The following is a 27,922-nucleotide window of genomic DNA, read 5'->3' on the forward strand; positions in this document are numbered from 1 at the left end:
TAAATATCACAACTGGTGGGAATCAAATTTTGCGTACCCCGACTCACACAATAGTGGAGAATACAATTCACATCAAGGTATCTTTGCAGCTGACAATAACCCAGAAATATGCTTCAATGGGAATTATCTTTGCGTACCCAAACTCACACAGAAAAGAAGAAAGAAACTCCTATCAAGGTATCTTTTTACAACATTCAATGGCCCAGATGCGTACGACCAACTCACACGGAATGGCGTGTATTAACTCCCATCATGGCATCTTTATACTTCATCCAATAGGAGCTAAATATCCAAAGGATGTAATGGGGCCAATAAAAAAGAATCACTTTTCCGTATATCCAAAAAAAAGTTCTTTCTTTAATACAACTCACAAAGTAAAAATGACAAATTCACCAAAGGAGAAGGTCATCTAAATATTTCAAAATTAAAAATAAAGTAAAATTTGAGAAAGGTTAAAAGTCCGTAGATGAATATAAAAATCCCTTTGCCGGGCATCTGTACCACGAGTAGCCACAAAGGAATTTTTATATTCATCTACGGAATGAAGTATAAAGATACAATGATGGGAGTTAATACACGCCATTCCGTGTGAGTTGGGGTACGCATCTGGGCAATTGAATGTTGTAAATAGATACATTGATAGGAGTTTCTTTCTTCTTTTCTGTGTGAGTTTGGGTACGCAAAGATAATTCCCATTGAAGCATATTTCTGGGTTACTGTTAGCTGCAAAGATACCTTAATGTGAATTGTATTCTCCACTATTGTGTGAGTTGGGGTACGCAGAATTTGATTCCCACCAGTTGTGATGTTTATAAGAACATAGGGAAATTCATCTATCCTTCAAAAAATACCTTTACACGTATATATTTACCAGTGCACATTGTGAGTGGGGTACGCTCTTCCCCCTTCTTTAGGGCTTATATTAGAAGACATACATGACTATTGCAAAGTAAAAATTGGACTACACATTTTTTGTATTTTATTTTTTCCTTCTCTATATGAACTTCGGAGAGTCTTAGAACAAGAGTCTTTGGAGACCTTAGGGACTCTAAGTGGACCACCTTAAGAACTACCCAGAGTACCAGCCATCAAGAGGAAACCCTTTATCTGGTTGTTATTGAAGGGATGTATTGGTTTATTCATACTTTATTGCTAAAATAGTCTTTCTAGCGCCTTGGACACATGAGTGTCTTTTTTTCTGTTTTTACATGAGGAAAGAAGTCCCTAATAACAGGACACCACAGGCCGCTCCCCCTGTATAATCATAATACTAATAATAATAATAATATGATGATGATGACAACACTGGCTGCTCTCCCTGTATAATAATAACTGGACACCACAGGCTGCTCCTCCTGTATAATAATAATAATAATAATAATAATAATAATAAAAGGACAACATAGGCCGCTCCCCCTGTATAATAATAACAATAACAACAGGACACCACAGGCTGCTCCCCCTGTATAATCATAATAATAATAATATGATGATGATGACAACACAGGCTGCTCTCCCTGTATAATAATAATAACTGGACACCACAGGCTGCTCCTCCTGTATAATAATAATAATATGATGACAACACAGGCTGCTCTCCCTGTATAATAATAACTGGACACCACAGGCTGCTCCTCCTGTATAATAATAATAATAATAATAATAATAGGACAACATAGGTCGCTCCCCCTGTATAATAATAACAATAACAACAACAGGACACCACACGCTGCTCCCCCTGTATAATAATAATAATAATAACAGGACACCACAGGCTGCTCCCCCTGTATAATCATAATAATAATAATAACAACAACAGGACACCACAGGCAGCTCCCCCTTCATAATAAAAATAAGAGGACACTACAGGCGGCTCACCCTGTATAATAATAACTGGAAACCACAGGCTGCTCCCCCTGTATAATAATAACAGGACACCACAGTCCACTCACCCTGTATAATAATAACAACAACAGGACACCACTGGCCGCTCTCCCTGTATAATTGGACACCACAGACCGCTCCCCCTGTATAATAATAATAACAGGACACCACAGGACGCTCACTCTGTATAATAATAAAAATAACTGGACACTACAGGCTGCTCCCCCTGTATAATTATAATAGGACACCACAGGCCGCTCCCCCTGTATAAAAATAGGGCACCACAGGCCGCTCCCCTGTATAATAAAAATAACAGGACACCACAAGCTGCTCCCCCTGTATAATAATAATAATAATAACAACAGGACACCACAGGCTGCTCCCCTTGTATAGTAAAACGCCATTACCTGATCTCGATGGACACTGGGAGGCTGCAACGGGCGAATAAAACTCACTTCCTGTGTGTGGAACGCACAGCCCGGAAGCATAGTGAAACGCACAGACCAGAAGTAAGGTGGACCGCAGAGGCAGGAAGTAAGGTGGAACGCACAGGCCGGAAGCAAGGTGTGATTGGCACAGGCAGCTTCCAGGTGACTTGCCCCTCCCGTCCTACACCCCGGCCACAGCACCACCCTCTGTAATGACTATTATCATACATGTCCTCAGTGCAGGAGGCCGGCGGCCATTTTCTTGTAGACTAGTCCAGCAGCTGCAATAGGTTCCCTGGCCGTTTAGTGACGTCAGGAGCGGCGGCCATCTAAGCTCCGCCTTCCTTCTGTCATTCCCACAAGGCAGCAGGAGCAGAGAGCAGCCATTGCTGTGTCTGGCAGCAGGTAATGATATTATTATTATTATTATTATTATTATTATTGTATAGGCTGAGCAGCTCTGGTGTCAGGTTGCTGTACTACAGGGGGAGCAGCCTCTGGTGCCTTGTTATAGTGCAGCTGGAGCAGCCTCTGGTGCTTCATTATCCCTGTACAGGTAGCTGACCATACTTGCCTACCTGACCCTCTCCATGAGGGAGAAAATGCTCTGTTCCTGGACTTTCCTGGTAATGTATGATTGCCATCACCTGTGGTGAAACACCTTTCTTATCAATTAACTAGCTCACCACAGGTGATGGCAGTCATTCATTACCAGGACAGTCCAGGAACAGAGCATTTTCTCCCTCATGGAGAGGGTCAGATAAGCAAGTATGTAGCTGACACTCTAGTGTCCTATTACTGTAATGCAGGTGGCGCAGACCTCGCCGCTACCGTAATACAGATGGCGGAGACCCCACCGTTACCGTGACACAGGTGGCGCAGACTCTGCCGTTACCGTAATACAGGTGGCGCAGACCCGGCCGATACCGTAATACAGGTGGCGCAGATCCCGTCATTACCATAATAAAGGCGGTGCAGACCCCACCATTACTGTAACGCAGGTGGCGCAGACCTTATCATTACTGTAATACAGGTGGCACTAACCCCGTCATTGTTGTAATACAGGTGGCGCGTGCCACGCTGTTACTGTAATATGGGTGATGAAGACTCTGCCATTACTCTAAAGCAGGGGCCACCGATTGGCAGCATTGCAGGCAGCAGTGGGCAGGATATGTGCAGAGATTGGGAGCATTGCAGGCAGCAGTGGGCAGGACATGTGCAGAGATTGGGAGCGTTGCAGGCAGCAGTGGGCAGGACATGTGCAGGGATTGGGAGCGTTGTAGGCAGCAGTGGGCAGGACATGTGCAGGGATTGGGAGCGTTGCAGGCAGCAGTGGGCAGGACATGTGCAGAGATTGGGAGCGTTGCAGGCAGCAGTGGGCAGGATATGTTCAGAGATTGGGAGCGTTGCAGGCAGCAGTGGGCAGGACATGTGCAGAGATTGGGAGTGTTGCAGGCAGCAGTGGGCAGGACATGTGCAGAGATTGGCAGTGGTGCAGGCAGCAGTGGGCAGGACATGTGCAGAGATTGGGAGCGTTGCAGGCAGCGGTGGGCAGGATATGTGCAGAGATTGGGAGCGTTGCAGGCAGCGGTGGGCAGGACATGTGCAGAGATTGGCAGCTTTGCAGGCAGCAGTGGGCAGGACATGTGAAGAGATTGGGAGTGTTGCAGGCAGCAGTGGGCAGGATATGTGCAGAGATTGGCAGTGTTGCAGGCAGCAGTGGGCAGGATATGTGCAGAGATTGGCAGTGTTGTGGGCAGGACATGTGCAGATATTGGCAGTGTTGCAGGCAGCAGTGGGCAGGACATGTGCAGAGATTGGGAGTGTTGCAGGCAGCGGTGGGCAGGACATGTGCAGAGATTGGCAGTGGTGCAGGCAGCAGTGGCAGGACATGTGTAGGCATTGGGAGTGTTGCAGGCAGCAGTGGGCAGGACATGTGCAGGGATTGGGAGCATTGCAGGCAGCAGTGGGCAGGACATGTGCAGAGATTGGGAGAGTTGCAGGCAGCGGTGGGCAGGACATGTGCAGAGATTGGCAGCGTTGCAGGCAGCAGTGGGCAGGACATGTGCAGAGATTGGGAGTGTTGCAGGCAGCAGTGGGCAGGATATGTGCAGAGATTGGCAGTGTTGCAGGCAGCAGTGGGCAGGATATGTGCAGAGATGGGCAGTGTTGTATGCAGCAGTGGACAGGACATGTGCAGATATTGGCAGTGTTGCAGGCAGCAGTGGGCAGGACATGTGCAGGGATTGGGAGCGTTGCAGGCAGCAGTGGGCAGGACATGTGCAGAGATTGGGAGCATTGCAGGCAGCAGTGGGCAGGACATGTGCAGAGATTGGGAGTGTTGCAGGCAGCAGTGGGCAGGACATGTGCAGAGATTGGCAGTGGTGCAGGCAGCAGTGGGCAGGACGTGCAGAGATTGGGAGCGTTGCAGGCAGCGGTGGGCAGGATATGTGCAGAGATTGGGAGCGTTGCAGGCAGCGGTGGGCAGGATATGTGCAGAGATTGGGAGAGTTGCAGGCAGCGGTGGGCAGGACATGTGCAGAGATTGGCAGCTTTGCAGGCAGCAGTGGGCAGGACATGTGCAACGATTGGGAGTGTTGCAGGCAGCAGTGGGCAGTATATGTGCAGAGATTGGCAGTGTTGCAGGCAGCAGTGGGCAGGATATGTGCAGAGATTGGCAGTGTTGTAGGCAGCAGTGGGCAGGACATGTGCAGAGATTGGCAGTGTTGCAGGCAGCAGTGGGCAGGACATGTGCAGAGATTGGCAGTGGTGCAGGCAGCAGTGGGCAGGACATGTGTAGGGATTGGGAGCATTGCAGGCAGCAGTGGGCAGGACATGTGCAGAGATTGGGAGAGTTGCAGGCAGCGGTGGGCAGGACATGTGCAGAGATTGGCAGCGTTGCAGGCAGCAGTGGGCAGGACATGTGCAGAGATTGGGAGCGTTGCAGGCAGCGGTGGGCAGGATATGTGCAGAGATTGGGAGCGTTGCAGGCAGCAGTGGGCAGGATATGTGCAGAGATTGGCAGTGTTGCAGGCAGCAGTGGGCAGGATATGTGCAGAGATGGGCAGTGTTGTAGGCAGCAGTGGACAGGACATGTGCAGATATTGGCAGTGTTGCAGGCAGCAGTGGGCAGGACATGTGCAGAGATTGGGAGTGTTGCAGGCAGCAGTGGGCAGGAAATGTGCAGGGATTGGGAGCGTTGCAGACAGCAGTGGGCAGGACATGTGCAGAGATTGGGAGCGTTGCAGGCAGCGGTGGGCAGGATATGTGCAGAGATTGGGAGCGTTGCAGGCAGCGGTGGGCAGGATATGTGCAGAGATTGGGAGAGTTGCAGGCAGCGGTGGGCAGGACATGTGCAGAGATTGGCAGCGTTGCAGGCAGCAGTGGGCATGACATGTGCAGAGATTGGGAGTGTTGCAGGCAGCAGTGGGCAGGATATGTGCAGAGATTGGCAGTGTTGCAGGCAGCAGTGGGCAGGATATGTGCAGAGATTGGCAGTGTTGTAGGCAGCAGTGGGCAGGACATGTGCAGATATTGGCAGTGTTGCAGGCAGCAGTGGGCAGGACATGTGCAGAGATTGGGAGTGTTGCAGGCAGCAGTCGGCAGGACATGTGCAGAGATTGGGAGCGTTGCAGGCAGCAGTGGGCAGGATATGTGCAGAGATTGGGAGCGTTGCAGGCAGCAGTGGGCAGGACATGTGCAGAGATTGGGAGTGTTGCAGGCAGCAGTGGGCAGGACATGTGCAGAGATTGGCAGTGGTGCAGGCAGCAGTGGGCAGGACATGTGCAGGGATTGGGAGTGTTGCAGGCAGCAGTGGGCAGGATATGTGCAGAGATTGGGAGTGTTGCAGGCAGCAGTGGGCAGGACATGTGCAGAGATTGGGAGCGTTGCAGGCAGCAGTGGGCAGGACATGTGCAGAGATTGGGAGCATTGCAGGCAGCGGTGGGCAGGACATGTGCAGAGATTGGGAGCATTGCAGGCAGCGGTGGGCAGGACATGTGCAGAGATTGGCAGTGGTGCAGGCAGCGGTGGGCAGGATATGTGCAGAGATTGGGAGCGTTGCAGGCAGCAGTGGGCAGGACATGTGCAGAGATTGGCAGTGGTGCAGGCAGCAGTGGGCAGGACATGTGTACGGATCCTTAGGTTTGGCAGTCACACAGGTAGGGAGGAGAGAAATATACACAAATAGTGCAATATAGTAACGTACATAACCATTATACATTGTAACCAACTGAATAACCTTCCAGGTAGTTACCAGTCCCGTTACCAGCCCCAAGACATTAGTGGCAGTTGCAAATGTGTTGGAAATGCTTGACCTCCATTATGCCGTCAGGGCAACGAGCGCAATGAAACCCCATTGCGGGCTTGGTGGTTCGCTGTGCTCGCCATAGGTTCTATTTACACTCTGTCCGCAATCTCTGTGTTCTGTCCACACTCTCTGTGTTCTGTCCGCACTCTCTGTGTTCTGTCCGCACTCTCTGTGTTCTGTCCGCACTCTCTGTGTTCTGTTCGCACTCTCTGTGCTCTGTCCTCTGTCCGCACTCTCTGTGCTCTGTCCTCTGTCCGCACTCTCTGTGTTCTGTCCGCACTCTCTGTGTTCTGTTCACACTCTCTTTGTTCTATCGACACTCTCTGTGTTCTGTCCGCACTCTCTGTGTTCTATCCACACTCTCTGTGTTCTGTTCGCACTCTGTGTGCTCTGTCCTCACTCTCTGTGTTCTGTCCGCACTCTCTGTGTTCTGTCCGCACTCTCTGTGTTCTGTTTACACTCTCTGTGTTCTATTCACACTCTCTGTGTTCTGTTCGCACTCTCTGTGTTCTAGCCACACACTCTGTGTTCTGTCCACACTCTCTGTGTTCTGTCCGCACTCTCTGTGTTCTGTCCGCACTCTCTGTGTTCTGTCCGCACTCTCTGTGTTCTATCCACACTCTCTGTGTTCTATCCACACTCTCTGTGTTCTATCCACACTCTCTGTGTTCTCTTCGCACTCTGTGTGCTCTGTCCTCTGTCCGCACTCTCTGTCCTCTGTCCGCACTCTCTGTGTTCTGTCCGCACTCTCTGTGTTCTGTCCGCACTCTCTGTGTTCTGTCCGCACTCTCTGTGTTCTGTCCGCACTCTCTGTGTTCTGTCCGCACTCTCTGTGTTCTGTCCTCTGTCCGCACTCTCTGTGTTCTGTCCGCACTCTCTGTGTTCTGTTCGCACTCTCTGTGTTCTGTTCGCACTCTCTGTGTTCTGTCCACACTCTCTGTGTTCTGTCCACACTCTGTGTTCTGTCCTCTGTCCGCACTCTCTGTGTTCTGTCCGCACTCTCTGTGTTCTGTCCACACTCTCTATGTTCTGTCCGCACTCTCTGTGTTCTGTCCGCACTCTCTGTGTTCTATCCACACTCTCTGTGTTCTATCCACACTCTCTGTGCTCTGTCCTCTGTCCGCACTCTCTGTGTTCTGTCCGCACTCTCTGTGTTCTGTCCGCACTCTCTGTGTTCTGTTCACACTCTCTGTGTTCTATCCACACTCTCTGTGTTCTGTTCACACTCTCTGTGTTCTATCCACACTCTCTGTGTTCTGTTCACACTCTCTGTGTTCTGTTCACACTCTCTGTGTTCTATCCACACTCTCTGTGTTCTATCCACACTCTCTGTGTTCTATCCACACTCTCTGTGTTCTGTCCACACTCTCTGTGTTCTGTCCACACTGTCTGTGTTCTGTCCTCTGTCCGCACTCTCTGTGTTCTATCCACACTCTCTGTGTTCTGTTCGCACTCTCTGTGCTCTGTCCGCACTCTCTGTGTTCTGTCCGCACTCTCTGTGTTCTATCCACACTCTCTGTGTTCTGTTCACACTCTCTGTGTTCTATCCACACTCTCTGTGTTCTGTTCGCACTCTGTGTGCTCTGTGTTCTGTCCGCACTCTCTGTGTTCTGTCCGCACTCTCTGTGTTCTGTCCGCACTCTCTGTGTTCTGTCCACACTCTCTGTGTTCTATCCACACTCTCTGTCCGCGTTCTGTTCGCACTCTCTGTGTTCTGTCCCCACTCTCTGTGTTCTGTCCCCACTCTCTGTGTTCTGTCCGCACTCTCTGTGTTCTGTCCGCACTCTCTGTGTTCTGTCCGCACTCTCTGTGTTCTGTCCACACTCTCTGTGTTCTATCCACACTCTCTGTGTTCTATCCACACTCTCTGTGTTCTGTCCACACTCTCTGTTCTGTCCACACTCTCTGTGTTCTATCCGCACTCTCTGTGTTCTGTCCGCACTCTCTGTGTTCTGTCCGCACTCTCTGTGTTCTGTCCGCACTCTCTGTGTTCTGTCCGCACTCTCTGTGTTTTCTGTCCGCACTCTCTGTGTTCTGTCCGCACTCTCTGTGTTCTGTTAGTACTCTCTGTGTTCTATCCACACTCTCTGTGTTCTGTCCACACTCTCTGTGTTCTATCCACACTCTCTGTGTTCTGTCCACACTCTCTGTGTTCTGTTCACACTCTCTGTGTCCTATCCACACTCTCTGTGTCCTATCCACACTCTCTGTGTTCTGTTCGCACTCTCTGTGTTCTGTTCGCACTCTCTGTGTTCTATGCGCACTCTCTGTGTTCTATCCACACTCTCTGTGTTCTGTCCACACTCTCTGTGTTCTATCTACACTCTCTGTGTTCTGTTCACACTCTCTGTGTTCTGTCCACACTCTCTGTGTTCTGTCCACACTCTCTGTGTTCTGTCCACACTCTCTGTGTTCTATCCACACTCTCTGTGTTCTGTCCACACTCTCTGTGTTCTATCTACACTCTCTGTGTTCTGTTCACACTCTCTGTGTTCAATCCACGCTCTCTGTGTTCTATCCACACTCTCTGTGTTCTTTCTACACTCTCTGTGTTCTGTCCACACTCTCTGTGTTCTATCCACACTCTCTGTGTTCTGTTCACACTCTCTGTGTTCTATCCACACTCTCTGTTCTGTCCACACTCTCTGTGTTCTGTCCACACTCCCTGTGTCTATCCACACTCTCTGTGTTCTATCCACACTCTCTGTGTTCTGTCCACACTCTCTGTGTTCTGTCCACACTCTCTGTGTTCTGTCCACACTCTCTGTGTTCTGTCTGCACTCTCTGTGTTCTGTCTGCACTCTCTGTGTTCTGTCTGCACTCTCTGTGTACTGTCCACACTCTCTGTGTTCTATCCACACTCTCTGTGTTCTGTTCGCACTCTCTGTGTTCTGTTCGCACTCTCTGTGTTCTGTTCGCACTCTCTGTGTTCTGTCCGCACTCTCTGTGTTCTGTCCGCACTCTCTGTGTTCTGTCCGCACTCTCTGTGTTCTGTCCGCACTCTCTGTGTTCTATCCACAGTCTCTGTGTTCTGTCCGCACTCTCTGTGTTCTGTCCGCACTCTCTGTGTTCTGTCCGCACTCTCTGTGTTCTGTTCGCACTCTCTGTGTTCTGTTCGCACTCTCTGTGTTCTGTTCGCACTCTCTGTGTTTTGTTCGCACTCTCTGTGTTCTATCCGCACTCTCTGTTCGCACTCTCTGTGTTCTGTTCGCACTCTCTGTGTTCTATCCGCACTCTCTGTGTTCTGTCCGCACTCTCTGTGTTCTGTCCGCACTCTCTGTGTTCTGTCCGCACTCTCTGTGTTCTGTCCGCACTCTCTGTGGTCTATCCACAGTCTCTGTGTTCTGTCCGCACTCTCTGTGTTCTGTCCGCACTCTCTGTGTTCTGTCCGCACTCTCTGTGTTCTGTCCGCACTCTCTGTGTTCTGTCCGCACTCTCTGTTCTGTCCGCACTCTCTGTGTTCTGTCCGCACTCTCTGTGTTCTGTCCGCACTCTCTGTGTTCTGTTCGCACTCACTGTGTTCTATCCACACTCTCTGTTCTGTCCACACTCTCTGTTCTGTCCACACTCTCTGTGTTCTGTCCGCACTCTCTGAATACGTTAGATCGGATTAAACGTGATCAGTAATATGTTCTCCTACATACTTAAAGATATGTTTGTAGTTGATGATATACTCATATTGCTAAATTATACTAATGCACAGGTTCTCAAAGGACAATTAACAGACATATAGTAAAGTCAGCAATCACACTAGCAGTCAGTTACATGTTATACATTAGTACATAGGTTCTCAAACTCGGTCCTCAGGACCCCACACGGTGCATGTCTTGCAGGTCTCCTCACAGAATCGCAAGTGATATAATTAGCTTTACCTGTGGACCTTTTAAAATGTGTCAGTGAGTAATTAATACACCTGTGCACCTGCTGGGTAACCTGCAAAACATGCACTGTGTGGGGTGCTGAGGACCGAGTTTGAGAACCTATGTACTAATGTATAACATGTAACTGACTGCTAGCTATTGCTGACTTTACTATATGTCTGTTAATTGTCCTTTCTGATCCTCAATGCCGGTGCATCGGTGGGGTCAGATTGTAGGTCACTTTAAATACTTTAAAGTGATTACAGTCACAAATTGTGTAGTACACTGTGAAAGTGCTGATTATTTATCATGTCTAAGAGCTGCAAGGGTGAGGAAGGTACACTTACAGCAACACCAACACTCACTTCATGTTTGTCTTGCAAAAATGTATTATCCTCTCAGGATCTGGTTCAGGATGGTTTGTGTACAAATTGCTTTAGTTTTCAGCAAAGTACAAGGCAGATCCCGGTACAATGTCAGGTACAAATGGATCCACCTTGGGCTATGTTTGCACAGACCTTATCCAGTATAGCTGAACGGATAATTCCTACTCCATCTGTACCAGGAATAGGTTACACTATTAACCCTTACAAGCAGCTCCCTACCTACGGTATATCGTATTCACCAGCACCTTCTCAAAAGAAACAGGTGGATAAACCGAGGGTAAGTAAATCTTCACCTTCACAGGCTACACATGAGGCAGAGGAAGAGTCATCGGAAGATGAAATCTCAAATAATTCTACTTCAGCATACGAAGATGTTATGAGCCACGGCTGTGGCTCATTCCTGTTTGCATGTTAGTTAGGTATTTTATGTTATTCTTCTGTTCATGTTCCCCGTGGGTGTCATGGGGTGCTCGGAACTCACCCTTAAGGAGGGGATACTGTTATGAACCACGGGTAGTGGTTCATTCCTATTTTATGTTTATAAGTTGTTTCGCAGGCCAGGATTTCCCGTTGCTCTGTTTAAGAGTACTCTTGGTTGCTGCCGCTGGTGAGTCTGTGTAATTGCAGCTTGTTCCCATGTGTTCAGCCTCACCTGGCTGCTAATTGCATCTTGTCAGTTTGGAGTCATGCAACAGGGCAGCTGCATGAGATTATTAATTAGGCCTCTCTGTTATATGCTGGCTCAGTGCTATTCACAGACGCTGGTGATATTTCTGGGTTTCCACTCTGCTTGAGTTCTGAGCTTGGTTCCTGCTAGTTCCTGAGCTTCCTGTGTCGATTCCTGTGTCAGTCCCTGTGTCGATTCCTATGTTGATTCCTATGTCTGATCCCGTGTCCTGCCGTGAGGCGTTCCTGTCCTGAGGTCCAGTGCCTTTGCCTGTGCCTGGTCAAGTTTCTGGCTTCTTGGTGTCCACCGGTCTGTCGTTTGGGATTCTGCCTGTCCTCCAGTTCTGAGAGTCTGTGTCAGCAGCATTGGGAGTTCCTGTCCGTTTGCCAGTATTCGTACCGGTTCCGTGAGTAGCTGCACTGCCGCGTCCGTCGGCCTAGGCCGCTGTATTCCCTTATTATTTCTGTCACTGGTGTTTTGCAGAGGGTTCTGCTTATGCTGTCACCGCCGGTACACAAAAGTATTGTGTCGGCGTGTGGTCAGCATTTCCTTTGTTGTTCTTTTCCTTTAGCGGCAAGCCGCACATACTTTGGTTTTAGGTTTGTTAGTAGCCCCTGGCCTTGTTGTTTAGTCAGAGGGCCCCTTGTTATCACCCTGTCTCGGTTCACTCTTTGTCTCTCATTAAGACCTGAGGGGGCATCGAAGTTGTGCAGACGTAATCCGCCCTTCAAACGCGGCTGCCATGGGCTCAAGCAACCATAGTCTCGCAAGAGTGTACTGACAGCACGGGCGAGACAACGGAGATAGGGCGCCAGGGGCTATTCCCTTTCCATTCCCCTTTCCCAGCATTACGTCCTGGTGCTCTGGACTCGCTTCATAACATCTCCCTTGTTCTGAGCACCAGGAACCTAACAGAAGAAGAGGAAGGTCTCGGCTCAGTGGATATAGCTGAGTTAATTAAAGCAATGAAAGCCATTCTTTCCTTAGAGGATTCAGCAGAGCCTGTGTTAAAAACCAAGGCACCTGTGTGTAAACGTCCTAAAACAGTTAAGACTGAGTTTCCAGGGTCAGATCAGCTGACGGAAATCATGGAAGAGGCTTGGGCAACGCCCAATAAGAGGTTTAGAATTCCAAAGAAATGGGATTCCAATTATCCTCTTCCAGCTGGGGATTGTATAAAAAGGGAGGTGGCTCCTAAAGTAGATACGCATGTGATTCGATTAGTGCGAAAATCTATATTACCTTTGCCTTCAACATCATTAAATGATGTCATGGATAGGAGAGTGGATGGGTTTCTAAAAACCATATTTTCCCTGTCTGGGGCAGTCATAAAACCAGCCATGGCTTCAGCTTGGATGGCAAAGGCAGTGGCTGCCTGGGCTGAGACATTGGAGGGGGCTTTTCCAGTATACTTCAGAGAGCAAAAATCCCATGTAGCACATATAAAACAGGCTGCAATATTCTTGGAAGAAGCAGCATTAGATATGGGTATTATTGCTTCTAGGGCATCAGCTTCAACAATAGCTGCTCACAGAGCACTTTGGTTACGTACATGGAAAGCTGATTCAGAGTTCAAGAAGGTTTTGTAATCTTTGCCTTTTTCCGGAAATATTCTTTTAGGTAAAGAATTGACAGATATTTTGGAGTCCGAAGCAGACTCCAAGAAGGTCAATTTTCCTTCCACATTCAAATACAAACCTAAAGTTCCGGTTTTTTGGCCCTTTCGGTCTCAAAGAAAAGGTAAGGGAAAAAGTGATCGCAAGCCCCAATACAAGTCTGGTAAAACTTCCAAATAAGAGGATAAGCCATCAGCCTGATGGTGCGAGTCTCCACCTGGGGGACCCCAGGGTAGGGGGCCGACTTCTTCAGTTTGCACAGATTTAGCAACAGTCTACGACAGATGCTTGGGTGCAGGAAGCGGTTTAGCTAGGTTATGCGTTTCCCTTCAAGAAGCATCCTACTTGAAAGTTTTTCTGTACCAGCCCGTCTCGGGTAGAGATGAAGGCCAGGGCTTTGCAAGAAGCAGTTCAGAAATTTCTTCAGTCAGGAGTAATTATTCCAGTTCCCCCTGCACAACGAGGACAGGGTTTTTACTCCAACATATTATTGGTTCAGAAGCCAAATGGGTCATTCCGGCCCATTCTCAATCTCAAAATGCTGAACAAATACATTTGGGCACCTCAGTTTCACATGGAAACATTACGTTCCATAATCTTGGCCATGGAGCCAGGAGATTATATGGTATCCCTGGATATTCAGGATGCTTACCTACATGTTCCTATAGCACTGTCCCATCAGTGTTATCTCAGGTTCGCTATCCTTTAACAGCATTTTCAGTTCCAGGCTCTGCCCTTTGGGTTAGCCACAGCTCCCAGAGTATTTACCAAGATTATGGTGGTTATGGCACCATATCTCCGCCAGCAGGGGATAAGAATTTTCCCATACCTCGATCTTTTAATCCTGGCACAGTCACAGGAATTGCTCCTAGGTCATCTCCAACAGACCATAACATATCTGCAGAGGTACGGGTGGCTCATAAATTGGGCAAAATTGTCTCTGGTTCCATCAGAGGATGACTCACTTGGGGGCTGTACTGGATTCAGGTCTGCAGAGAACAATTTTACCTCGGAACAAGATATCCAAGGTACAGTCAAGGATTTAAGACTTACTGCACAGTCAAACGGTATCCATTCATGCAGCAATGCGAGTGGTGGGTTTGATGGTGTCAACATTTGACATGGTGGAGTATGCACAATTCCACTCAAGGCCTCTGCAGCGTCTGATTCTTTCCAAATGGAATGGATTACATCAGACAATAAAGAAACAGACTATGGTACTTTAGGTAAAAGTAACAAGGTCATTAGCCTGGTGGCTACAGACATCCCATCTGGACAAGGGGAGACCCTTTTGGATATCAGATTGGGAGATTCTGACAACAGATGCCAGTCTCCAGGGCTGTGGTGCAGTGTCCGGAAGATTGTGCTTCTAGGGACAATGGACCAAAGAAGAAAGTTGGCTGCCAATAAATGTGTTGGAACTTCGGGCCATAGGCATGGCATTGATTCAGGCAAAGGACATTCTTCAAGGAAAACCAGTACAGATCCGCTCAGACAATGCGACGACAGTAGCGTACCTCAACCATCAGGGAGGAACTTGCAGCCAGAAAGTAATGAAGGAGGTAAGTCACATACTAAAGTGAGCAGAACTTCACTATCCAGCCTTGTCTGCAGTGTTCATTCCAGGAGTCCTAAACTGGGAAGCGGACTTTCTCAGTCGACACACCATTCGAGCAAGCGAATGGGCTCTACACCCGTAGGTCTTCCAGACTGTAGTACACAAGTGGGGGTTGCCAGAGATATATCTGATGGCGTCCCATCTGAACAACAAAGAGGCCGCTTATGGGTCAAGAACAAAGGATCCCAGAGCAATCATTGCGGACGCCTTGTCGGTGAGATGGGACTTTCATATAGCTTATGTGTTTCCTCCGTCACCCTGTTACCCAGGGTGGTGAGAAAAATAAAGCAAGGAAAGGGTGCCATGATACTAATAGTTCCGGCTTGGTCCAGAAGACATTGGTACACAGATCTGCAGAGAATGTCGATGGAAGTTCCACTTCTGCTCCCTCAACGTCCAGATCTACTGATGCAGGGTCCTTGTTATCACAGACATCTGGAGTATACACACTGTCTTTGACGGCGTGGCTCTTGAAACCTCTATCCTGAAGTCAAGAGGATTCTCACAACAGTTAATTCAAACAATGCTCAGAGCAAGGAAACCTTCCTCAGCTCGCATTTATCACGGAATATGGCAAACCTATATTCGTTGGTGCAGTGAAAGAAAGGTGGACCTGAAATCTTTCAGAGTTTCCAGGGTCTTAGCATTCCTTTAGGCAGGAATGGATAAAGGTTTGAAGGTAGCTTCCTTGAGAGTGCAAGTATCGGCATTGACTGTATGGTTCCAAAAGAAAATTGCCAATTTACAGGATGTGCGTACTTTTTTCCAAGGAATGCTGCGAATTCAACCTCCGTTTGTTCCGCCTACAGTGCCTAGAAGAGTATCAGATTTAGGGGCACTGTCATGTCTTTCCCCATTTCTGATTTTTTATCCAGATAAAGCAGTTCTCAGAACTAGGTCTGGGTATCTTCCTAAGGTGGTGTCTAAATTCCACCTTAATGAAGAAATTGTAGTCCCGGCTTTTCAGGTACCGGGACTTTCTGCGGGAGATGCATCACTGGACATGGTCCGTGCCTTAAGGATCTACGTGGATCGTACCAGTGCCATCAGAAAGACAGATTCTCTCTTCATTCTCTACGGAATTCACAAGAGAGGATGGCCTGCTAGTAAACAGACGCTGGCAAGATGGCTTCGGATGACGATTTTAGAAGCATATTCTCTAGCTGATCTCCCTGTTCCGGCTAATGTTTCTGCTCACTCTATGCGTAAGGTAGGTCCCTCATGGGCAGCACAGCGTGGTGCTTCAGCAGAACAGATTTGTAAGGCAGCCACATGGTCTTCCATTAACACATTCATTAGACGTTATGCCTCTACCTTTGCCTCTCATGACGCTGAATTCGGGCGAAGGGTTCTCCTGTCCAATCAGGAGCGTCCCCACCACTAAATTGCTTTGGGATATCCAATTGTTATCCTGTGGATAACCTGTGGACCCTGCCGGAGAAATATACGTTATTGTAAGAACTTACTGTTGATAACGGTATTTCTCCTAAGTCCACAGTATCCACAGGGATCCCACCCTGACGCACCTGATTTGAGGATCCTTCTACTCACTAACCTTTTCCTTCTTGTACGGAAGGGTGTGCATGTGTGTTCTTCTCACCTGATTAGGGCTCTACATGCTTCTGCTTTGGAATACAACCGATTTGCCTGAGCCAGTAGGCGGGGATATATGGACGGGCCTGTTGCATCCTGGGATGCCAAAAAAACCCTAGTTATGCCAGTCCCATATAGGACATGGGTGCAGCCCAGCCTGATTACTGGTGTCACCCATGGCTGAGCTGAGACATACTGTGAAGGGCAGGGACGTGCGGTGAGCTAAAAGGCTAAGGAGGCACTAGCTAGCACCAGAGACAGATTTACACACAAAATATGAGCAAAAGTGTACAAGTGGGCATTATACACAGGTGCAGCAGTATAAACCCCTGGAAATTTGGTGAGTTTTGATCAGAGATGTGTGGAAAAGATAAGCAGGTGAGGCACTGCCTCCCCTGCCATAGACTTTTTACTCTAGAGTTTTGGCTATAAAAATGATTAGAATAATACAAAGAAGACATTTCAAACATATTCTTTGTATTTTTCATATACTTTATACAGTCAAAACTCTGGTACAAACGTAAGTATGACAGGAAAGGCTCTGCCTCACCCCACCGCACGTCACTGGTGGAAGGGCAATCAGGCGGAGGGGGGGGGGGGCGGGTTCAAAACTCCATTTCCAGGGAGGAGACGGAGCGTTGCTGGGGTGGTGCGTCGCGAATGGGGAGGACGCTGCGTGACATCACACGCAGCTGCCATGTTCGGGAAGATGGCGGCGGGCCTCCTGCAGGTGCAGCTAGGATGCGCCGGCAGGAGGCTTCCTTAGTTTCTGCTAACAAGCAGAAATTTCGATGCATTCGCAATTTCTGCTTGTTCAATGGGGGGAGGCTCCAGTCAGTATGCTGGGCGGCCTTGCCCAGCAGTGGGCGGACTTGCCCAGCGATGGGCGGCCCCCAGCATCCACTCCAAAGGAATGCAAATTCTGCTAATTAGCAGAATTTGCAATCCTTACTGAATTAGGCCCTTAATCCCAAAAACAATATTTCCACTGCATTTCAGCCCCCCCCCCCCCCACAAAAGGAGCATCTGACATCATGTCAGTGATTATCTCATTAACAGAGGTGAGAGAGTTGACGAGTACAAGGCCAGAGATCACTCTGTCATGCTGATTGAGTTAGAACAACAGACTGGAAGCTTTAAAAGAAGGGTGGTGCTTGAAATCATTGTTTTTCCTCTGTTTACCATGGTTACCTGCAAGGAAACACGTGCAGTCATCATTGCTTTGCACAAAAAGGGCTTCACAGGCAAGGATATTGCTGCTAGTAAGATTGCACCTAAATCAACCGTTAATCGAATCATCAAGAACTTCAAGGAGAGAGGTTCAATAGTTGTGAAGATGGCTTCAGGACGCCCAAGAATGTCCAGCAAGTGCTAGTGCAAGTGTGTCATCCTAAAGTTGATTCAGCTGTGGAATCGGGGCACCACCAGTGCAGAGCTTGCTCAGGAATGGCAGTTGTGAAGAAGGCTTCGGGACGCCCAAGAATGTCCAGCAAGTGCTAGTGCAAGTGCGTCATCCTAAAGTTGATTCAGCTGTGGGATCGGGGCACCAACAGTGCAGAGCTTGCTCAGGAGTGCATCTGCACACACACTGATGCGAAGACTTCTGGAGGATGGCCTGGTGTCAAGAAGGGCAGCAAAGAAGCCACTTCTCTCCACGATAAACATCAGGGACAGACTGATATTCTGCAAAAGGTATAGGGACTGGACTGCTGTGGACTGGGGTAAAGTCATTTTCTCTGATTAATCCCATTTCAGATTGTTTGGGGCATCTGGAAAAACGCTTGTCCTGCAACTTCTCCCAACCATCCAAGAACAGTTTGGTGACAAACAATGCCTTCTCCAGCATGATGGAGCACCTTGCCATAAGGTATAAGTGATAACTAAGTGGCTTGGGGAACAAAACATCAACATTTTGGGTCCATGGCCAGGAAACTCCCCAGACCTTAATCCCATCGAGAAGTTATGGTCAATCCTCAAGAGGCGGCTGGACAAACAAAAATCCCCAAATCCTGACAAACTCCAAGCATTGATTAAGCAAGAATGGGCGGCCATCAGTCACTATGTGACCCAGAAGTTGATTGACAGCATGTCAGGGCAAATTTCGGAGGTCTTGAAAAAGAAGGGTCCACACTGAAAATATTGACTCTTTGCATAAACTTAATGTAATCCTATATAATAAAAGGCTAAGGCTGTTCCTCACCTCTGTTATGTGTGCCGGCAGCCACTAGAGGCCGCCCCACGGTCAAAATTAATCCTTTGTGTGTCACGGCTGAAAGTGAAAAAAGAGTGTGGGGGTAGGGCGCCCGATGGAGCTCCATTCTTTGCACCCCCTCCTACATACTCTGCACCCCTCCTCCATATACTATGCTGCAACCCCAGGTTACTTGCCATCCTGGGGCGCAGCAGGAAACAGATGCAGGAACCAACAGATGGTCACACAATGCTCAGCAGTTTAGGGATCACACAGTGGAGCGGGTTACAATGAAAGCATGGCGAGTTTTATTCAGAGAGACCCAGAAATCCAGGATTATACTAATAAAGTCCACTCAGAGTTCAGTAAAGTCCTTACCAGCTGCTCTATAGCTCTTCCAGTCCTGGGCAGCAATGACAGCTGTAGCAGGGCACACAGAGTGGCTGGTCACTGATGACACTAAGAGGGGACGACACCCCAACCTCCACTGACTCAAGCTGTGTACCCTCACCAGGAAGTGCTGGGAGGAGACTGTGTGTGTGTGTGTACACACACACAGTCTCCTCCCAGCACTTCCTGACTCCCACAATTCCCCATGGCTGGTTCTTTCTATCTCCTCCTGATTGGTGTATTGTGTTGTCAGTCTTTCAAGAGGGGAAGGAGGAGGGCTTTTTTAAAAGGAACACTCCCTTGCTGTCTGATTCTGGCAGACTTCCTGTGTGTGACTTCTGCAGACTAAGGGGATCAATTTAAGAACACCGAACTTGGGCCATAAGGTTAACGCTTTCCTTTTTAACATGAAGGCAAGTCCGTGACGTCCCTTTCCCTTGCCTCCTTGCATACCTCCCCCTACTTAAATCGAGGAGACAGGCATGGTCCCAATGTCGGAGTCCTGACTGTCGTCTCGGCCTGAAGGTCTGCTAAGTTTGGCATTTGTTTCCTCACGTCTGGATAACCCGTCAGCATTGTGATTTTTTTTGTGAGTAATGGAAAAGTTGAAACCTTGTAAAGCCAAATTCCACCTCAACAACCTCCCATTTCCGCTGTGGTTCTATTTAGCTAATTTAACTGAGTTCTTTAAGGCCCAGATTATGTCTAGACACTCCTTCTCGATAGTAGTATAGGCTATCTCTCGGTCAGCTAGCTTACGAGATAGATACATGATTGGCTGTTCCCTACCATCTTCTCTCACCTGGCACAACACTGCCCCAAGTCCATACCCCGAAGTGTCTGCACAATAAACTATTATAGGTGGTCATTTCGAGTTGATCGCTCGCTAGCTGTTTTTAGCAGCCGTGCAAATGCTAAGCCGCCACCCACTGGGAGTGTATTTTAGTTTAGTAGAAGTGTGAACGAAAGGATCGCAGAGCGGCTACAAAAATAAATTGTGCAGGTTTAGAGTAGCTCCAGACCTACTCAGCACTTGCGATCACTTCAGACTGTTCAGTTCCTGTTTTGACGTCACGAACACGCCCTGCGTTCGGCCTGCCACGCCTGCGTTTTTCCTGGCATGCCTGCGTTTTTTCGAACACTCCCTGAAAACGGTCAGATAACACCCAGAAACGCCCCCTTCCTGTCAATTACTCTGCGGCCAGCAGTGCAACTGAAAAGCTACGCTAGACCCTGTGTGAAACTGCATCGGCCGCTGTGAAAGTACGTCGCGCGTGCGCATTGCGCCGCATACGCAGAAGTGCCGTTTTTTTGCTTCATCGCTGTGCAGCGAACATTGTTTGCTAGCGATCAACTCGGAATGATCACCATATTCCGGGGCAGCCAACACTGGGCCTCGAGTCAGCATGTTTTTTAAGATGGTGAAGGCCTGCTCACACTCAATGGTCCAATCAACCTTCCAAGCATACCTATTTTTGGTCAGCAACAGAATGGTGCGAAAATTTTGATCGCTAGGCGTACGCAGGGTGATTGGCAGAAAGTGGACATTTGGGGATGGTAACTGCCCATTTTCTGGGAGTGTCAAGAAAAACACAGGCATTCCCAAGCGTTCTCAGGGAGGGTGTGTGACGACAGCTCCGGCCCCGATCAGAAGGTTGATATCGCACTGTAGGAGTAAGTCCTGGGCTGCGCACAGACTGGAAAAAAATTTCGATGGTGAGTGAGTTGCGAATAGATTTTTAGCTGACCGTTGTCTGTCAAAGTTTGCACGGTGTACGCATGTAAAATAGTAACACAGGTGGTCATTCCGAGTTGTTCGCTCTGTAATTTTCTTCGCATCGCAGCGACTTTCCGCTAACTGCGCATGCGCAATGTTCGCACTGCGACTGCGCCAAGTAAATTTGCTATGCAGTTAGGTATTTTACTCACGGCATTACGAGGTTTTTTCTTCGTTCTGGTGATCGGAGTGTGATTGACAGGAAGTGGGTGTTTCTGGGCGGAAACTGGCCGTTTTATGGGTGTGTGCGAAAAAATGCTACCGTTTCTGGGAAAAACGCGGGAGTGGCTGGAGAAACGGAGGAGTGTCTGGCCGAACGCTGGGTGTGTTTGTGACGTCAAACCAGGAACGACAAGCACTGAACTGATCGCACTGGAAGAGTAAGTCTCGAGCTACTCAGAAACTGCACAGAGAAGTCTTTTCGCAATATTGCGAATCTTTCGTTCGCAAATTTGATAAGCTAAGATTCACTCCCAGTAGGCGGCGGCTTAGCGTGTGCAAAGCTGCTAAAAGCAGCTTGCGAGCGAACAACTCGGAATGAGGGCCATAGTATCTGAGGTTGAAAAAAGACAATTGTCCATCGAGTTCTATTTGTGGTCTCCTATGCATGATGATTTGAACAAAATTTCTGACTGATGCTGCTGTCAGCCATTGCATTTTATCCCTATTTATAGTAACTATAATGCATGACTATGCACCATACCCCTGGATATCCTTATCCATTAGGAATTTATCTAACCCATTCTTAAAGGTGTTGACAGATTCCGCCATTACAACTCCCTCAGGCAGGGAATTCCAAACACGTATTTTCCTTACCGTGAAAAAGCCTTTACGCCGTATTGTGCGGAATCTCCTATCCTCTAACCTGAGCGAGTGTCCACGAGTCCTCTGTGTTGATCTAACCAAAAACAGGTCCCGCGCAAGCTCTGTGTATTGTCCCCTTATATATTTGTAGATGTTGATCATATCCCCTCTTAGGGGGTAATTCTGAGTTGATCGCAGCAGGAACTTTGGTAGCAGTTGGGCAAAACCATGTGCACTGCAGGGGAGGCAGATATAACCTGTGCAGAGAGAGTTAGATTTGGGTGTGATGTGTTCAATCTGCAATCTAATTTGCAGTGTAAAAATAAAGCAGCCAGTATTTACCCTGCACAGAAACACAAATCTAACTCTCTCTGCAAATGTTATATCTGCCCCCCCTGCAGTGCACATGGTTTTGCCCAACTGCTAAAAAATTTCCTGCTGCGATCAACTTGGAATTACCCCCTTAGTCTCCGCTTTTCCAATGTAAACATGCCTAGTCTTTAAAGCCTTTCCTTGTATTCCATCGTCACCATGCCCTTAATTAGTTTGGTCGCCCTCCTCTGAACCTTTTCTAGCTCCAGGATATCCTTTTTGTAGTACGGTGCCCAGAATTGTACACAGTATTCAAGGTGTGGCCTCACTAGTGATTTATATAACGGGAGTATAATACTCTCGTCCCTAGCATCAATTCCCCTTTTTATGCATGCTAGTATCTTATTAGCCTTTTTTGCTGCCATCCTACTTTGGGAACTTCTGCTTAGTTTGCTATCTATGAGAACCCTTAAGTCTTTTTCCAGTACAGAATCCCCTAATTTTACCCCATTCAGTTTGTAGGTGTTATTTTTGTTCTTGCTACCACAGTGCATTACCTTACACTTGTCTGTGTTGAAGCGCATTCTCCATTTGGCTGCCCATGCTTCTAATTTAACTAAGTCGTTCTGAAGAGACTCCGCATCCTCCTCTGTATTTATAGCCTTACACAATTTGGTATCATCTGCAAAAATTGACACCATGCTCTCAAGATCTTCTGTTAGGTCTTTAATGAAAATGTTGAACAATAGCGGTCCTAATACCGAGCCTTGTGGCACACCACTTAACACTTCAGTCCAATTTTGCGAAAGATCCATTAACCACAACACGCTGCTCCCTATTATCTAACCAATTCTTGACCCAAGTGCATATAGTGCCTCCTAGCCCTGATTCTTGTAGCTTATAGATAAGTCGCATGTGTAGTACTGTGTCGAAAGCTTTGGCAAAGTCTAAAAAGATTACATCCACGTCTTTACCCTGATCAAGGTTTGCACTTACTGATTCGTAAAAACCAAGTAAGTTGGTTTGACAGGATCTGTCCTTCACAAATCCATGTTGATTCCTTTTAATGATTTTATTGGCTTCAAGGAACTTCTGAATACTATCCCTTAGAATACCTTCCAGTACTTTCCCCACTATAGATGTAAGACTAACTGGTCTATAGTTACCCGGTTCCGCTTTACTTCCCTTTTTGAATATAGGCACTACTTCCGCTATATGCCAGTCTTTGGGAACCATACCTGATATAACTGAATCCTTAAAGATCAAAAATATTGGTTTTGCCAGTTCAGAGTGAAGCTCCATTAGAACACTTGGGTGAATTCCATCGGGCCCTGGTGATTTAGTAATCTTTAAATGTTTTAATCGGTCACAGACTACCTCCTCACTTAAATAAGTACCTATTAGTGGGATATTCTCATTATTGAGATTGTGTGCCAGTCCCTGAATTGGGTCCTCTCTAGTAAATACTGTTGTAAAAAATTCATTAAGTATGTCCTGTCAAAGTCAGAAAAATATCCCTATACACGCTGCCATATTTGCACCTCACGCTGGTCCGCGCTGCGCATGCGTGCGCTTTCCCGTGATAGCGCATACCCGCTGTTGCGTGCACCCGCTGGTGCTCGGTATGCGTATTTACGGTAAAGTTTGTGTAGTCGTAGCGTGCGACTCATTCGTTACATATTTTCACAATTAACGTAGTTTATAGATTATGGTCCCTTTGATAGATTCTGAAAGTTTGGTTAATATAGAATGTCCCTGAACGGAGGGATCCCTCTTTGTATTGTGGGAAGGGTCTAACAGGAGTCATACAGTAGTGTTTGGTACCCATCGGAAGAGTATTTAAATAGCAATATTCCGGTGTTGGTTTGGAGCGTATTAATCGCTCGTGCGAATAGTTATGGACATAAGAAGTTTATGTCCATTACTATTATTTACTCTTACTCAGGTATGCGGCGGGAAACCCAGTGTCCCACCCACCTGAGCTGTTTGAAATCGTCACAGCCCACCTGTATGAATCAACCTATGACCTTTTGTTATAATGCGAAGCCGAATTCCTGTGTCCAATGGACGATCAGATTGTAGGGACCATTAGATTGCATTGTGTGTGGGGCATAAATAGGCAGGCCGACCACATCCAGCTCTCACTCTTCAACGGTTCTCATTGCTGAAAATCGGGTGCTGGATGTCCAGGCGCATGCGATCGTTTCCCCTTGTGCGTAAGTTTTTCTCCGTGATCATATTGTCTTACTGTGAGCCATTTCTCTCATCTCTCTCTCTCTCCCTCTCTTCTCTTTCTCTCGTATTTTCCCTTGATTAGATTGTATTGTATTTTCTGCATAGTTATCTGGTTAGTTGGTTTATGTTATACTGTAGTGTATCATTTGTACTGTGATTCCTTTTTGCAAGAATAATTAGTTATAATACATATAATAGGCTTTGGACCCTAAACAGATATCTGTGTATTTTCTCATAGTGTTAAGTGTTCATAGAGCGTCGGAGACGCTCAAGCAGCTTTGTAGTTAATCAGGTTACACCAGGTTACACTTACACTTTGTCTCTACACTAAGGTATACTGTGTATCTCATTGTTAAAGGTATAGATATAAAGGTATAGCGTTGTGAGCGTCTGCGCCGCTGGTGATCTCCTCGTGGTCTCGAGCGTCCGCTACGCCATAGCGAATCATTACGTCAGTCAACAGCCAATAGCGTGTCAGCCTGTGATCTCTGGGCCGTGAGCGAACGCGACGCTTGAGCGTCTCGCCTACGGCTGAGCGATCGATACGCAACTAGCGTACCCTTACGGTACTTCTTACGTAGATAGCGTACAGTGTTCTTAGACCTCATAAAGGGTTATAAGTACGATAAATAATTTAGCTTTATCAATTGGCGGCTCGTCCTATCCTTCACATATCTGCACTAGGTAGATCAGCAGACATTATCCCTCAGCAAAGGGCGGGAGGTTGTCTCGTAGTGCTGACGGGATAAGCGTCTGCTTCGCTTAGATAACGAGTGCTGAAGGAATCCGGGAACCGGAGGTAAGAACAAAACGCTAGTGTCTTTTAAAACTGTTTATTTTTCTTCTGTTTTGCGTATACACGCACGCATACATATATCTGCATTTCTTTTTTTCATTTTCGTATATCACCATCCTGTCTGCCAGTTTTATAGTTGATAGAAAGTGCTAAAAGAGATTTGCTGTTATTTCATAGTTTAAGAATAAAGGTTACATAGTTAAAAGTATAGACAAACACACAGGTTTGCCTGGACGATAAGGCAAAATCAGTGTGGTGTGCGGTAGATGATCAGGGATCATCTACATTGATAAAAGTATAAAATTGTGTTACGGTGGATCTTTTGCTTTGCGTACACGTGTCCCTAACAAAAGACTTGTGTACGCAATCCAAAGGCAGACGCACGCAGCGTACATTACGCAACGGAGCGTCCGGTTACGCCCACGTAGCTCAAGTCACGATAAGTTGAAGTAACGCAAAGGCGATAAATAACGCAAAGCGGTAAATAGCGCAACAGGCGATAAATAACGCAAGTCTATTTTTGGTGTCCGAAATTTAAATTAACAGATCCTGCTCCTAATTGGTAACACAGCTGGGCTAAAGAAAAAAATTTCTGCGCAGAAATAGAAATAGAAGCAAAAGAGTGCATGTGGTGAGTGAGTGTTTTTCATACATTTATACAATTTTAGAGGTTGAACCAAAAGAAATCACCGAGTACTCGTGAGGAACATACGTGTAAGTGACATGCACGGTGGCTAGGGAGGCATCCTTGGTTAAACACAATATATGAGCATTAGAGTATAGCGGACCAGGAGGTAATACAGTAACGAGACCAGGAGGTCATACTGTAACGAGACCAGGAGGTCAGACCAGGAGGTCATAGCAAACCAGCAGGTTCAGGTAAAATAGACAAAGAAGTCCGCTATACAGTCCACAGGCACAACACCGAAAAGGGTTGGTGCAACACCCATATAGGCCATACAAGCTCTTGCTGAAGGAATTCGCAGCCGCAATTATCGATTCCATTTGGTCTTTCCGTACATAAGCTTAGGTGCTTGTGTGCTGAACGATTGGACCGCACGTAATTGTGTACAGTAGTTAGTAATCTGACCTAGTACCATTAGAGTAAAGGGGTCACAAACGCTATTTGTACATTCTAACGTGATTTGTGTAATTTTTTATTTTTACAAAAAGGGAAGTTCGCTGGTCACTCAGGAACTATCTGACAACCCCACCTTTACTGGAAAGAGTAGTGCTCTTCGGATCACACTCGCATTTTTCAGTAAACAAAAGGTTAATAGGTGCCCTGTGTCGAGTGCGCCAGCACCATATCGGTGTGATCAGGTCGCATTGGTCGGCGTGGGCGAGCGAGTGGGGTGCTCGGTAAACTTCACCGTCTGCCTATCGTGAATAATTTGGTTTTCTGTAAGGGTTCGCTGAAGACCCTGATATAGAGATCAGAGGTAGAGCAAGCAACGCCTGCAGATTATGGGGGCCAGTTGTTCAGGTAGGGGGCGATCAACCTCGGTTCGGGTTGACTCTGTAAACCGACCTATTGGATCGGCCAGGTACATAATGTGTGAGAAATATGGAAGTCACACAGAAGCTTTATGTGATGAATGGGAGAGAATGACTGTACAAGACAGGGAAAAATTCCCAAGAATAGGTAGCTTCAGTCCAGAAGTGTTACAAAATATAAGGAGGAGGATATGTCTCATAAAATCAACAAAGAGACGAATTCAGCATCATGATTATTTACAGTTGTGGCAACAGGAAGGTGAGATACAGAGAGGTTTGGCTCTGGCGGCGGGATCTGGGGCAGTCAGGAAACTGGTAGCCACAGCCCCGCCACCACCATACATAACAGGAGAGAAGTTGATTGCGGAGAGAAACGCACTAAGGTGTAACGCACAATCACTTAGTAACCATGTAAATGTTAATGATAATGTTAACCCATTAACCCATGCAAGTATTAACCCGTGCAAGTTGTACCCTGTTTTGAACTTCCCTCAGGAGTGTGAACAAGAAGAAGATTCGGCAACAATTTCAGCGCTCTCTAGCGGCCACCACATCAGAAACCACAGTAGGAACTGCTCCACTCACGAGATTAGTGAAGGCCCCTAGCGGAGGGATAGGTGAGGTCGTGTCAACGGGTAAGTACGGCACCATGCATTATGCTGAGACAATTGTACCACAACAAACTGTAGAATCTACACAGAGTGAAGTTGTTAAAATTAATCCAGTTAAGGTGATAGTAGTTCCCAATGGGAAAACAGATGCATCAGGAGCCACACCCGTTAGGAACATTGCCATGTATTGCCCGTTTACTAGAATGGAATTGAGGACCATAGTGTCTGAATTCCCAGACCCCAGAAAAGATTTAGTTGCAAGCCAAAAATACATCAGGGATCTAGGAAACACTTTAGAGCCCAATAATAAGGATTGGCAGATAGTGCTAAGAGCTTGCTTACCTTCCAATGTCGACTCAGCCCAATTCTTAGTTGATTGTGGACTAGATAAAGATGTACCGCTTACAGATGTGTACGACAAAGATAATGTAAAAAGGATAAATTTACAGTTAAAAGAGTATTTCCCAGCCGTTGTTAAATGGAACAGAATATTCTCCATTAAACAAAAGGAGTCCGAAACGGCAGCAGAATATTTCCACCGGGCACTATTAGAAATGGCAAAATACACTGGTATAGAAGACATTAGGACCAACCCAAACCATCAAGAAGTAGCAGTATCTGTACTGATGGATGGTTTAAAAGAAACATTAAGGGCTAGGGTACAAACCACGCAACCATGTTGGCGAGGTCTGTCAGTGTCCACTTTGAGAGAGGCTGCTATTGATCACGACAGAAACATCACCAAACACAGAGAGTCACAAAGTGATAAGTTAATGTCAGTAAGTATACAGGCTCTGACCACAAAGCAACCTGCGTATGTACCACCTAATCCTGTGGGTAAGTCAACTGTTGTAATATGTTATTATTGTCACAAACAGGGACATTTTTGCACGAGACTGTAGATCAAGAAATATACAAAAATCTTACCAACCCCCTAGACAACGACAC

The 27,922-nt window shown here is 47.2% G+C and overlaps 1 protein-coding gene across 1 annotated transcript in view; it reads left to right on the plus strand.

The window, feature by feature from the left end:
- Positions 1-2,668: 2,668 nt before the first annotated feature.
- The window catches only part of LOC135057097 (uncharacterized), a 204,258-nt gene continuing 179,004 nt past the window's right edge, over positions 2,669-27,922 (plus strand). The window contains exon 1 of the mRNA XM_063962998.1: positions 2,669-2,717. The gene's annotated coding sequence lies outside the window, so the exon portion shown is untranslated. The remainder of the gene's footprint in view (positions 2,718-27,922) is intronic.

This window comes from Pseudophryne corroboree, chromosome 3 (assembly GCF_028390025.1).
Source record: "Pseudophryne corroboree isolate aPseCor3 chromosome 3, aPseCor3.hap2, whole genome shotgun sequence".
Classification (NCBI taxonomy): domain Eukaryota; kingdom Metazoa; phylum Chordata; class Amphibia; order Anura; family Myobatrachidae; genus Pseudophryne; species Pseudophryne corroboree.